At 38.9% G+C, this 15,138-nt stretch overlaps 1 long non-coding RNA gene across 1 annotated transcript in view; it reads right to left on the reverse strand.

Moving 5' to 3' along the window:
* Nucleotides 1-14,915, reverse strand: part of LOC129449190 (uncharacterized) — a 68,197-nt gene extending 53,282 nt beyond the window's left edge. The window contains exon 1 of the long non-coding RNA XR_012371712.1: nt 14,825-14,915. This is a non-coding gene — a long non-coding RNA (uncharacterized lncRNA). The remainder of the gene's footprint in view (nt 1-14,824) is intronic.
* Nucleotides 14,916-15,138: the final 223 nt, after the last annotated feature.

Raw genomic sequence — 15,138 nt, forward strand, 5'->3', positions numbered from 1 at the left:
TTGATTCATGAGAAGAATAAAGATTTTGAGTTGAGATAAGAAGGGAAAAATTGAAGTGACGGATAAGAGTGAAGAAAAATTTGACTATTATCTACATTCACAAGGGATGGTAGATAAAGATGTATAGAAAAGGAATAATCATCAAAGCCATACTTAACAAAATGTGTAAAAATACTAATCATAACAGAACTTATGTTTTACCTAAACTAACAACCGTACACCTTTAACACTGCATGAAATATTCGCCGATAGACCTATGCGTATTGTAAAAACATCTGGAATTAAGTGTTATATGAACAAACTAATTGTCTATGTATTGAGTTATTTGTGTACAGAAAAAGCTGAAAGGAGTGGAGGAGGAGATGAGAAACATGACTCTTGTGCGAGATGATCTAGCTTATCTGAGGGTCGAGAGGTCGGAGGAGGCCAAACACGGCCACAGGGCGCCTAACTGGGGGAGACAAGATGAGACCAGCTCCAGAATGTCCAAGTGGAAGGAGCAGCCACTGTATAGCAGAGCTCGTAGGAAGGAGAGAAGGAGAAAGAATGCCAATGATATGAAAGAAGAAACATCAAAACCAAATCAAAGTTAAAGCAATTCAAGTATACCGACGGATGGAGAGCAAAGTTTTGAACACCGAGAGGAAAAAGTGAAAAAGAGAAATTGTCAAAAGAAATTGAATTGAAAAAAAACCGAAACTGATTACTACAGAAGATTTGCATTGCTACAGTCAATTAAAAAGTGAAGCTGATTACTACAGAAGATTTGCATTGCTACAGTCAATTAAACTTCCTGGCGATGGACTTTTGCCTTAAACGAGGCCCAGTTAAATATCTGCAATAATTTCAAAGGAACAGACTCTGAAAGAAAGACTGAAACCATAGAGACATTGAACAGAGAACTTAAGGTGGACATTTTATGGGAAACATCCCAAAGATAACAATGATACAAATGGGGAATATTTACAGTTAAGGAAATACATTTGCAAAACCAGATTTCAATAATGCAATAACATTTTCAAGTCCACATACTTTGGGGTGATAAATTCAACAAGAATTCTTATGGATTACGAGAAAAAGTTTAAGGTCAACTAGGTCTTTTGGGAAATTCTGAGTTTAAAAATACATCTGGTAGGCCACAATTTGGAAATTTGGGTCAATGGACGTAAATAACAAAACACTAAAAATAAAAAAGGAAGGATAGATATTTCAGAATGGTACAGTAAAAATTCTGAATGGTACAGTGATATTACAATCAAGAAAATATAAGCCTTATGGAATTATAGACTTAAGGAAATTAAATAGGAAATTTTTTATAACAAGAATTTTGAATGAATCAACTAAGAAACCTCTAGATCTATTATGAAGACATCAAAAAGTATAACTTAAGGTGTAAAAGTGAGAAGAGAAATGCTATTAGAAGAATAATATAATCAAATCAGAGCAACATATACAATGAAGGTATTGGAAGATCAAATAATATCGATTGAAGAATTATTTTGGATTGGTAGAAAAAGAAAATGCTTGACCTCATTAGGAGGGAGAGAAAAAGTACTTAAATAGGATGGAGACAAGAAATCACTACAAAAGAAGGGTATTTAGAATCCTTATAAAATGATGAACACAACAATTAATCATCAATTATACGTAGATTATGTTGATCAACCAAATGGATAACAAATTAGATTAAGGCATGGGATTAAGCTAAATAAGGAATTTAATAAAGTTTTGTCAAAATAAAAATACAGAATAAATAAATTATGTACAGTACTACAATCAAAAAGTAGATTATTAAGTTTACAAATAAGGCATTAATTAACTTAGGATAACAACTAGATGCAGCCATTAGAAAGTACATGATAACACATACTGAATCAATTTAATTAAAGGTTAGTGGGTAAATGAGGCATAGATGTCTGGTTAGAGAACCAAATGGAAGTTAAAATATTAGGAGGATGGAAAATTTACTTGAAATCAACAAGAATGTTATCAGGACTTACGTTACAAGACAGTAATGAATTTACAAATAGTAAATGAGAATTCAAGCACCTCTGATGAAGATGGAAAAAATTTCATTTAAATTGTTATCAAGAATTATTATACATGCTTTACCATTTACTAGTTTTATTTGAATTAATTACATTTATGTGTGTATTATGCAATCTTTACTTAGTTTATTATGGGTTATTTACATTTACTTGTTATATTTGGAATACTTTACTTTCATTTGTGTTGCAATCTTTACTTAGTATATTAGTGGTTCACATTTTATTATGTTATTCGAGTTAATCTACATTTATTTGTGTTTTTGATGCCATCTTTACCTAGTTTTATTATTGGTTATTGCTCTTTACATTGTTTATTTGAATTAACTTACATTTATACTTGTTTATTATACTTAATATTTGAGTTTTTATGCTTCAATTCAGTATCAATTAGTTATATTTACTCGTTTTTTGAATTTGAACATTGAATCTATAACATTTAATTTGTGTTTATTATGCATACTTTACTTTTGTTTTATTATTTTTTACTTGGATTCATTAACGTTGACTTTACATTTACGATGCTTTATCATATACTCTACATAGCTAAAATGATAACTGTAAGCGTAGAACCAATTGCGCACAAACTGTTTAGGGCTTAAGTACTTTTACTTTTACATTCAAGTCAAAATGAGAATGGAAAGATGTTTGTCTTATTGTCCATAGTTCGAAGTGCAGTGGCATCATTTAGTAATTGGTAAGGTATAGTGGCTTTCTTTAGCCACAAGATATTAATAATTGAAACGCTGAATTATGAAACTGCACTCCGGATTAAAATAAACAGGAAATGTGAGGCTAAATTAAGCCTCAGAGCGGGGATTATGAAGAAGTTTTATTTTAATCCCAATCTACATTTATATGATGAATATGAGTTTACCATTATAATCACACCATTATAATCACATGCAATTTGTTTTCCATGAAGTTATGCATTATGTCATGTGTTATGCTGTATGCGGATCAGGAGTTTGTTTGCCATGGGATTGCTATTGGACCAGCTGGGTGTATTCGGGTTTCAGGGTAGTTTAGAGAGCCCTCTGGACAGGCAGGCACAAAGGATTTTAGTATTAGCAAAGAGCCAAGGGTCAAATAGGTCAAGGAAAGGAGACACTGGTCTGGTCTGGGGACTGTCATGTGATTCTTCAAGTTACAAGCCTGAACAGAAACATATTATTAAAGCATATGGAGGGGAGGGACAAAGACCATATATATTTACCAAGCCTGGCTGAGAGCTTCAGACTGGTTTGAAGATTCCTCCCAGGCCGGCCTGACTGGTCCTGGGAGGTTTAATCAGGCAGGCTCGGCTTATTATTTTGTCCGGAAAATAAAAGTCTATCTCTTGAAATCAGAACCTAAGACTGAAGATTGTTTCATTTGAGGAAAAGGAAAACCACAACACTACTGTGATGTCGGGGGAAGGGCGCTTAGACATGTGAGGCCTGAAATCACTGACTGACAAACTGCTAACTTTACTTCAGAGGACTGCACCTTTTAAATTAAATGATCAAGTTCTCTAACAAACAGCTTATATGACTTTATTTCTGAATGAGAATTGTATATGTGTTGTAAAGTCTGATGTGCTACTGTGATGTCGGGGGAAGGGCGTTTAGACATGTGAGGCCTAAAATCACTGACTGACAAACTACTAACTTTACTTCAGTGGACTGCACCTTTTAAATTAAATGATACAGTTCTCTAACAAACAGCTTATATGACTTTATTTCTGAATGAGAATTGTATATGTGTTGTAAAGTCTGATGTGCTACTGTGATGTCGGGGGAAGGGCGTTTAGACATGTGAGGCCTAAAATCACTGACTGACAAACTACTAACTTTACTTCAGTGGACTGCACCTTTTAAATTAAATGATACAGTTCTCTAACAAACAGCTTATATGACTTTATTTCTGAATGAGAATTGTATATGTGTTGTAAAGTCTGATGTGCTACTGTGATGTCGGGGGAAGGGCGTTTAGACATGTGAGGCCTGAAATCACTGACTGACAAACTGCTAACTTTACTTCTTTGAATTCCAGCTATATAATTATAAAAATCATATAATCTTCATCTTGATTTGTGATTGTTTTTAGAGCTTTTAGTTAATAAACTGAAAATACACATTTATTCTTATTCTAGAAACTGAATATAATGATTAATGATGAAATATGGCATGAGGATTATGATTGTTTCTATGATTATATTATAAATCACTATCTGATGCCATGAGGTGATGTTTGCTGTGCTTACTGTGTGGAGTGGGGATTGGGCTACAGTCTGCTTAGCCATCTGAATTAAACAGAATGGTCAGAGATCGATTTTATTCAAACTAAACATAAAGAAGGAAAAAATATTAAAACCAATCAAACTGCAACAAAAAGCACACAATTCCTCATGTTTTAACATATTTTCCTTACGAAAATTAACCATGGTTTTATTGTGTTAAAAGTGTATTAATCATGTTTTTTGGGGTAATGATTACTATCAGCAAAAGCATGGTTTTACTACACTAACCAATTATAGTTTTTGGTTATCAACAACCATGGTTATTTTGTGGTTACCATGGTTTACTATTTGTTTTTGTTTAACTGTAAAACCATGGTTAATTTTCGTAAGCGTTGTGTCATATATATTTAATTAAATAAACAAAAAACATTGTAATGACACCTACTGCATTAAATGTAAACATACCACTTTACTTTTAGAAAGAAATGTTTCCTTTAAAGCCTAATGTCCGTCTCCGCTGTATTAAACTGTTCCTGCACCATTAATAAACAACTGTTATCGATTTTATACAGCGCTGCGCATATTGGTCCGGCTATGAAATCAAACTACCGCGAGCACAGACGGTTGAGTGTGCTTTTGAATCGCTTTCGCAAAACTGTGATGTCACAAACCGATCGATCTGCGCAGCACAAACACACGTGCTGCCTGCATTACTGTACCGCGGGTCCTGTCAGTCACTCGATGAGTGAGTCGAGGGAGAGGCTGCACGGGTCATCTTTACACAGACGCGACAGAGAAACCGAGTATACGATGCAAAGTTGAGAAACACATCATAAGAGATCCTGATTCTTAATACAGGTTAGTCTGTTTTAAATTGATAGGGTTTATTTTAAACAACTGTAAATAATGTGTCCATTCTTTCATATAATATCTTCCGCAATCTCTACTGATCGCGTATTTGGCCTCTGATTGGTCAGATTATCATTATATTTAAAATGTGCAGTTCATTTAATGGCCGATTGGGGCGATATGGGGCCCTAATCTTCCTGGCCTGTGATTGGTCAGAATCTCCCGAGTGTGTATCTTTCAGGAAGTGCAGTTCTCCTAGAGGGCGCTGCATTATACACAAATTAGTGGGGGGGCATACACACTTTGAGTACACAAATCATGTAAAAGTGCATTTTTGGGACAAGTGAGATTTTAAGTTAGGACACCATTTTAGGACATGCTGAATGCCATTATATAGTCAAACAAATGAGGACATCAAAAAAGTCCTAAATTGTCAAGGTGGTCCTCAGTTTACTGGTGTGTACTCTGGTGAATGTCCCCAAAAGTGACATAAGTAAGTGCACACACACACACACACACACACACACACACACACACACACACACACACACAAAGTAGGCCTACCTGTATCATTTCTTCTTTTTTTGCAATTTGTGTCACCGTCATCTGGAAGATGTCAAATAAAGTTAAGCATCAAGATAATATTCTTCCTATTTCTAATGAAAACCACCTAAATCTGATGTTGCTGTCATGAGACTTTTATGTACTTTTGAGGTCAGGGAGTGAGGTTTACTCACTGCACAGCTTTCACAGACTAGATGGCCTCCGTTACATTCACCCCCCTAAAGCCTGGAGTATAGATGGTTTCATCGGACGCACATGCTTTGTTGCGGTAATGTGTCTAGATGGAACTTAACTTCTGGTCTCTGTTTGTTAATGGTTTGTCTAGTGGCTAAGCTGAACTCTGAAACAAATACCTTCAAAAAATAACAAATGTTTTGCTTTTCTAAAGATGAGGGGAGACGGCGATCATGGATCACTGTTATGTGAAGTTTGGAAGCCGAGTTTATACAGTAACATTAGCTCGGTGTAGTTGTTGTAACGCTTTAGCTGTGATTTGAACTTGGGTAATCCACTTGTTATTTATTTTTCTCGTTATGAGAAATAAGCTACTCTAAAAGACTCTGTTGTTATTAATTATTTGTGTTAGTATATTGTATCTTCAAAAATCTGAATAAAATCCATTGTGTACACTGCGGTCACAAAATTCTGGTCACTTTATTACTCCTAGAATATCAAAAGTGTTCAAAGGTGGTAGATCTTTCTCCTTCTTAGCCCCTAAGCTCTGAAATGATTTAGAATCAGACACAGTTGATCAATTTAAGTCTAAACTAAAGACATATCTCTTTAACAAAGCATTCACATAATCTAGTAAATATATTTATTTCACAATAGTCAGCTTGTCCGGAACAAAGCATTTACATAATTCGTCTGGTAAATATACTTATGCCACAATAGTTAGCCTGTCTGGCAGGGGTGGACTGGGACAATATTTCAGGCTGGGAATTTGACTCCATCCCAGGCCATCTATGCTGCTCCATCACCATGTTCATGTAATCCACCAGATTTGCTAATCTTATAAATTAATATTATTAGTTGATATAACAGGTAGACTACCAGATTAATTATAAACTTAGAAACTATGTTAATCTGTGAAACAAATAATACAGTTTTAAAATATAGAAAAGAGGACTGACCAACAAGTCATCTAATGAGTTGTCAAGATGTAGTATGTCTATACTATAGGTGAACCCTCAAAAACTTACTAGGAATACACAATGTATCCTACCGGCTCTCCTGATTTCGCCAAGTGATTAATGTCCTCAGGGCAACATTATGTTGAGCCTGGGACAATATTTCAAGCCCATTCTACCAGAAGTGTGGCATCATCCTGAGCATTGGTGCGTAGTCCCTCGCTAACAGACATTTGTAGAGCTGCTGACTGGGCGACACCTAACACGCTCACTAGATTTTACAGTGTTTGTATCGAGCCGGTATCCTCTCAAGTTCTCTCCTCAAATCGGTGAGAACACCCAGGAACGGCTTGTGTGTCGGCTTGCAGCCTTCATTTTGGTGCTGCACGACACTATGGAAGACGATTAGTGCAAAAACTTGACAAAGCTGTTTTTTGTACTCCTCCACTGCTTGGTGACCGGTGTTGTGGAGCATCAGCTGTCAGCCTCTCACTAGATGTATCCTTGAGAACCTGGGTGAGGCTAGCACCCGCATTGCGTCCCCTTGAGGGTTCCCATGTGAGTATTTCCGTGGAACCACGTTTCCCTTAGCGGAGCACGCTCCACACCTCTCTAGTATGAGATATTACTAAGAGAGTTCATGTCATGACGTTGAGTTTTCAAGATGTCACTCTAGTGGTAGACCCCTTGAGCAGGGATTCCCAAAGTGTGGTGCGTGCACCCCCATGGGTACACGAGCTGCCACCAGGGGGTGCGCGAGAGGAAAAATTTAATGGCGGTCTGTTTCTTTAAGTGGTATTTTTCCATACAATAAATAAATAAAAAAATGAACAGTAAACATTTCCTTTGTAATCGCTTTTAAAAAACTATAATTCATTAGTTTTTGATAGAAACATAGAAGACAGTGTCAGGACTCTGCCTTGAAGTCTTGTGTTATATTTGTATTTTGTCATGGTGGCAGAGTTCTGGCAGTCCCTGGCCTTGTGTGGAGGTTCATGCCCTGTTTTTGTGTTTGGCATGTGCCTCCGGTGTCTTGTCATTTGTCCCCGCCCCCTCGTTCTCCTGCTTATTGTTAATTATTACTTATTCCCATCACCTGTTCTCTCCTCGTTATCTTGTTTAGTTTCTCTTATATAATGTTCTCTTGTCCTTAGTTCTGTGCAGGTTCATTTTGTATTGTCCATGTTATCAAGTTGGATGTTTTCCAGTCTAGTCAAGTCAAGTGTTTTATTGTCAAGTCCAGTGGTGTTTTGTGTCTGTCTATGCTGTATGCCCCCATGTGGGCTTTTGTTTTTGTCTTGTTTATATTAAAATCCTTTGTTAACCCCTTCATCGTCCGCTATTGGGTTCATCTGTGCTATTCCTGACAGAATGAACCTGCCACGATTGAACCCAGCGACGGTGTCGGGGTCAACAGCTTCATCTCCTGCATGGGTTTTACTGCCCATCGCAGTACGCCCAGTTCCGGACTGGCTCAGGGGCAAGACTCGATCCACACTCTTCGCTGAGCTCTGGAGAGCCCTCATCAAGCCGGATCCGGGCTGCAGAGAGGTTGCTGCCGTGATTGGCCGGTTTCTTGGGTTGGCCGCCGTCTGGTTTAAGCCTGTTTACGGGATGCCCGGTCCCGAGTCCGTCACCTCAACTTCTGCTCCTCTGCTCGCTGCCACCGAGCCCGCGCAGTCCGCGCCGCCCACCGAGCCCGCGCAGTCCGCGCCGCCCACCGAGCCCGCGCAGTCCGCGCCGCCCACCGAGCCCGCGCAGTCCGCGCCGCCCACCGAGCCCGCGCAGTCCGCGCCGCCCACCGAGCCCGCGCAGTCCGCGCCGCCCACCGAGCCCGCGCAGTCCGCGCCGCCCACCGAGCCCGCGCATCAGCTGCAGCCTCCACCACCCAAGCCCCCTTGGACTGTTTTGATTATTGCCATGGACTTTTGTGTCTGATTTAGTTCCGTATTTATCTTGTTTTTGGCACCTTTTGTAATGTTTTATTCTGATGTGTTCATTGTCTGGTCATGTTGTTATCTGTCGTGTTCTCTTGTCTTGTGTGTTCCCCTTTTGGACGCCAGGTGGCGTCCTTTTAGGGAGGGCTACTGTCAGGACTCTGCCTTGAAGTCTTGTGTTATATTTGTATTTTGTCATGGTGGCAGAGTTCTGGCAGTCCCTGGCCTTGTGTGGAGGTTCATGCCCTGTTTTTGTGTTTGGCATGTGCCTCCGGTGTCTTGTCATTTGTCCCCGCCCCCTCGTTCTCCTGCTTATTGTTAATTATTACTTATTCCCATCACCTGTTCTCTCCTCGTTATCTTGTTTAGTTTCTCTTATATAATGTTCTCTTGTCCTTAGTTCTGTGCAGGTTCATTTTGTATTGTCCATGTTATCAAGTTGGATGTTTTCCAGTCTAGTCAAGTCAAGTGTTTTATTGTCAAGTCCAGTGGTGTTTTGTGTCTGTCTATGCTGTATGCCCCCATGTGGGCTTTTGTTTTTGTCTTGTTTATATTAAAATCCTTTGTTAACCCCTTCATCGTCCGCTATTGGGTTCATCTGTGCTATTCCTGACAGACAGCTGCTGTCTTTTTCTACGCACTGCTCTTCTGTTATGCACTGCAGCCGCTAAATGCATGCCAACTCATTTCATTCGTTCCATATATATTATAAATATGCTTAACTGGCTGAAATCAGGGAAACTGTCAAGTGAAACTTTGTTAGTCACGAAGTAGGAGAGGGACCAAGAGAGAGAGACTTTTTTATGGCAAAAATAGAAATAATGAAATGTGATGAGACATGGGGCCTATACCATGAAGGTAGCTGAACCAACTCGGGGTTACAGGATTGGTTTTGAGTTGACAAAACCAAATCGATGCAATCAGGCTTTAGTGGTCCCATGAAGCGGCTTATCAACTCTCTCTGTCAACTCAGGCTTTGATCTTTAGGCTATGATTACTCCACCAGCGCATGCACATAAAAGAGTGACGTCGGCACCGAACAACCAATCGGAATAGAAAATAGTGTATTTTTTAGCGGAGGAGCATGAGCCAAAATTATGAAGATTATAAAAATGTATTTCAAGAGTGAAATAATACTGCCTCTGCTCTTTTTAATATAACATGTACATTAACATGTACTTCATTGGATCATTTATTTAGGTACTCAAAGTGAAACATGCTTTTTAAAGTTAATTTACATTGTTAAATTTGTTAATAATCTTACAGGGAATTTTATAAAAGCCCACTTTAAAAAGACATGGTCAGGAAATGTCTGTGGAACACTATGAAGCTGTTAATGTAGGCAACCCCTACAGTGCGAGGACCACCTTGCGCATGGTTCGACAAACCGTGTTTTCCCCAGCGACCGCATACAAGTTTTACCACTTGCAAAAAAGCTCAACGCAATACACATCATTTACGGTAAAGTAAGGGCACAGATTTAATGTGATACATTTCTTATGTGAGGCAAGACGTTTGCAAAGATAATAGATTCCTTCCGTGGGAAATCTAGATATTTCAAACAAATGACTGGGCAAGGGAAAACTAAAAACTCTCTCTATGAAGTGCTCTTCTAACTATTTGCGCGGAGACCCCTGAGACTTCTTTCTGCTTTTGATGTTTAAGATTAAGACCCTCACCCTCATTTTCTTTTTTCTTCTTCTTTTTTTTTAAATGTGGTATCAACACGGAAATAGTGATTGTTGAATATGCCTTAATGTTTGTATTTTAATATGTTCAATAAAAAATACAAATAAATAAAAGTTGCGCGGAGACCCTAGTAGTTACGTCACCTATATGTTTCTTTGCTAGCAGCTGATTGGTCAAACTGCAGTCTCAGATCTCGAATCCAGAACATAACCTGCCCCGGGGCAGGTTAGCCGTGCAGCGTAAGATACCATGGGAACGAAAACCGATTTAAGCCGCGCTACTTTCATGGTACCTAAAACCCAGGGTTGGCGCAAACTAATCTTAAACTTACCTGGCTATCCACTTAAACCGCCTTCATGGTATAGGCCCATGGGCACATCTATGCACAGGATACACGAGCAATGTGTTTTCATGCATGGTAAAGAGACCGCCAATGAATTATATAATAAAATACATAAATACTTACAAAGACTTCCATTTAATTTTGTTTTAAACTGTTATAATGAATCTGCAAACTATTATACACCTTTTGTGCGAACAGTAAAGGCTTTCTTAAATGTCTGCACGTTACGCACGGATCTAGAAGGAGAGCGCACTGGTAAACATGAGGAAACTCTCATATATCATCTATTAGCTGACGGCAGTAAGTGTACGTTTTTTACCATAGTAAACTCGAATGGCATCTAAATATCACAGTGGTTAAACGCATACACGGGGGCAGCATCATCTACGCCGAGCGTAGCTGCGTCTGGTTGTAGTTTCAGATGGTGCAACACGCGTAAATATTTTTCACAATGTCAGACGTAGCTAAGCTCGACGTAGGACTTACATCCAACTTCTTAACATCCGGCTGTTGCAACCGCCCCCTGGTTATTTGCGCATGATTAAACATGAGTCTTTAAAACAAATCTTTTTAGCGTTTTTTTTTTTTTTTTGAAGTGGGGATTGGGGGTGCGCCAACCCGGTTGGGACATAGAAGGGGGTGCGCAGGAAAAAAAGTTTGGGCACCCCTGCCCTAGAGGGTACTCTTTCCGCAGCGATCTTAGTTCCTCCTGACGAGTTCCCTTCCCAGTTGGCCTACTTTACTATCGTGGGTTTAGAAACAAGTAGTGACTGGCCTTTGCTCTAACCCCATTTCAGTTTCCCTAAAAAAGCAGAGTCAGAGGGTTTACACAGGCACTGGAAGTGTCAGCTTCAGTGGCGCTTTGGTAGGAATTCCCAATTCACCGGTCACTGATGCTCGGTTTTATCAGCAAAAGTAATGATTTGGTATTCGCTCCTGCCTCTTTTAAAAATACTTGCGCGGCAGCGCCGGCAAATGCAAATACCTGCATGCCAAGTTCATTGGCGTTTTAGAAGTTTCTCAAAGTAGATTGGTCCCATGAGACGCGTTCCCAATTCGTTGGGCACGACCTGACGTCTCAGTTCCCTTACTTCAGGGAACGAGGGTTACATATGTAACCGAGACGTTTTAATGACTGCACAGCTCTCACACACTTGCTGGCCTCTGTTACATATGGTAACAGTTTTGTAAAAGCATACAATGATAAGTTATTTTTAATGTTATTTAAAATAAGTTACACTGATGGTGTTTAGTCTGTTTTACCCGGTTAACAGTTTAATTTTTGATCTGTCAGTTAATAGGACCATATACATAAATGGTCCAATCTGTGTTCTCACATGCTGTGATTGCTGTTTGTTTATCATTTCAGAACAGCTAAACGTTACCCTTTGTCTTCTGCCAAAAGTAAGAAATCTTTTACTATGATCCTTTTGACTTACCATGGCGTTCAGATGACTGTGTCTTATATTTTATTTTTTCTTGCTTAACTGCCTAAGATATTCTAGGATAGGCTGAAATCAGTTACACAGTGTGGCTGTGTGAGATTATAGCTTTCAGCATTCCATTTTATATGCAATGACAACAGCACAGAACTAAGACGACCAACATTAAATGACCAACATTTACTGAATTCCTTCAATAACTCCACTAAAACTCCGGAGCAGTTCCCAGACAAAAAGCATCCACTAAATAAGAAATGTTTGTGATGCCTCTGGTTATCAATATTTATTCATTTAATATTTATTCAGTAAGTGTCATTTTTACTTTTATATGTTGTTTTATTTAGAGCACTGTGTTTTCAGTTGTTGTTGTGGTGCTGAAAGTCATCTGCAGGTAATGATGTGTATGTTTTATGCAAAAAACTAAAATGTAACTAAGGGCGGTTTCACATTTGGTGCGATTGCCTGGTCCGAACCCGAGTTCGATTGCTCCCCCCTCCCCATGCCCCCCATGGACTGTGTTCACATATTATTTTTGAATCCGAACCGCGGTACGCTTGCATCATCAAGCTGCAGCCGGAGCGTTCTCATGTTGCTTGGCAACCGCTGTAAACGAGAAGACGACAAGCGTAATTGACGAACTGCAAGCAGAGAGATGATTTCTGAATGTCTCCGCAAAAACCGTTGCTATCGAAACGAGTTTAGTATGTTTGCGGCAGACAGACGAAAGTGTGTTTCTGTATTATTTCTTTGAAAACAAAACCAAAGGTCTAAAAAAATATAGTGCTGCAGCTATCGATTCTTTTTGTAATCGATTAATCTAGCACTAAATCGATCGATTAATCGAGTAATCGGATAAAAATTTTTTATGTGTTTTTAAACAACCAAAACAAATAATGCACAACGAAAATGACGTGACTGTAAAATTTTCAAGCATTTGGCTTTTATTCTAAAAAAACAGAGGTATTTGGCTCCAAAAAATAAGCCTGTTTATTTCAATTTTTACCCATTTAGTGTTTATAAGTGCCAGTGCCAACAATTAAACACTTTAATTTATTAATATGCACAACAGGTTTCATGCTGTAATCTAGCCCTGACATCAAAGTAAATATCTGGTTTATGTACATTTCTACACTTGCAGCATTTACCATTAGGCTACTAACATATAATATATCATTTCTGGGGTGAGCCTATTTGCTATGGTAACAACCTGTGTGTATGCGCGCACGTGCACTTGTGTTTGTGTGTGTGCACGCGTTCTGTGCGTGAGGAAGAGTGACACCCCAGTCAGACGTTCAGCTGCTTCATTGCATTTTGGTACGGCAGAAATACATACATTCCTTTTCAATAGAACGCTGCATCTGGTTTGCATCACTTGCATTGCGGTGCATTTTAGGTTAAGAATCCGTTCGAAAAATCACAACATCACGTCCTGCTGTATACAGTGAATGCATGCTGAAATTATTGTTGCGTGGCTACATAAAAGTTTAAGCATATGTGATGCATTGCGCGATCGGTCTGACTCGCGTGAGAGAGAATAACTTCCTTATGCTAAACTCCAATAAGACAAAGATTATTATTATTGAACAAAATATGTCAGATTACAAGTTGCCCATATATGATTGCACTGTTCTGCCGTTTTTTGGTACACACACCTGTAAAGTGCATGCGTGTGTGTGAAGGGGTTCTTTTTTAAGCTATACTCTCCTGCAATTGAACGTGAATACGTTTACTACTTAAAAACATCAAAGCTAAACATCATATCTAGTCAAACCGCATAACGACATCACTACAAATACAGTATGGGATTAAAATCAGCGGAAGCTACGTTACCTTGTTTCATCGACGCTTGGTGAAACAGCAGTGGATGTTTTCGGTTCAGATGCTGAATGTTAATGATCCCAAACTTTAGACATTCTTTCTCTGCCCTTTATGGACATATTCGCTCCGCCATCGCGTCAACTAAATTCAAAATGTACCACGCGCTATGATGTGCTTCCTGAACATTGAACAACGGTCCGTGTGAATCAGATCTCGGCGCGTGTAGTGCGCGTCATAGGAATTTAACGAGGCTTCGAGGCAGAATTTTTGCCTCAAGGAATTTTTTTAATTGAGTAAATGAAGTAACTAGATGAATCGTTTCAGCCCTAAAAAAATAAGAACAAAAGTCAAGCAAGCATTCTATGCATTTTGTTGTCAAGGTAAGTGCACGCACACAAACACACGCGTCTGTTTTGGTGGGACATTCCATATAATACGTAATTAACAGTGGTACGATTTGGTACGATTGCACTCACATTAGCAGCGAACCGATCTGGAGTTCACATGAACCGGACCCCAGACCACCCTTTTTAAGCAGACTCGAGTACGTTTCGCGGGTGCGCACCCGAGTTCGGAAGACAGCGTTCACATTATCCAAATGTACCAAACTCTGATGTCAATCGAACATGGGTGCGCACCAAAAGTGCTAATGTGAAAACGCCCTAAAAGTTAAAGAATTTAAAGTTAGATTGTTAATGATGAAGAAAGTGACATGAGTAGGAAAATCTGTTTAAAAATAGGTGAAACTAAAATTACACACAAAATGGAGACAGATAAATACAATACCTTGTTTAGGAGGTAAAGATGCAGTAGGACTTGAATTTATTTTAGAGGTTGGTATGATCTGTGTTGTTGCTGTAGCTGATGCTATGAAGAATGGATGTTAGTTTAGCTGAATCATAATGTGAGACACTAAAATTACATACACCACACAAGCACCCACGCCCATTCCCACACACAGACACCTACAGAAGATAAAAGATTAGATATACACCGTACTATAGGAAAATATAACCATCACATTTCATTTCTTGATTATCAGTACAAAATTGTAGAGTAAAACACTTGAATGATTTTAGTCACTTGGAGTTCTGTCAGAG

Source organism: Misgurnus anguillicaudatus, chromosome 10 (genome assembly GCF_027580225.2).
Source record: "Misgurnus anguillicaudatus chromosome 10, ASM2758022v2, whole genome shotgun sequence".
Lineage (NCBI taxonomy): Eukaryota > Metazoa > Chordata > Actinopteri > Cypriniformes > Cobitidae > Misgurnus > Misgurnus anguillicaudatus.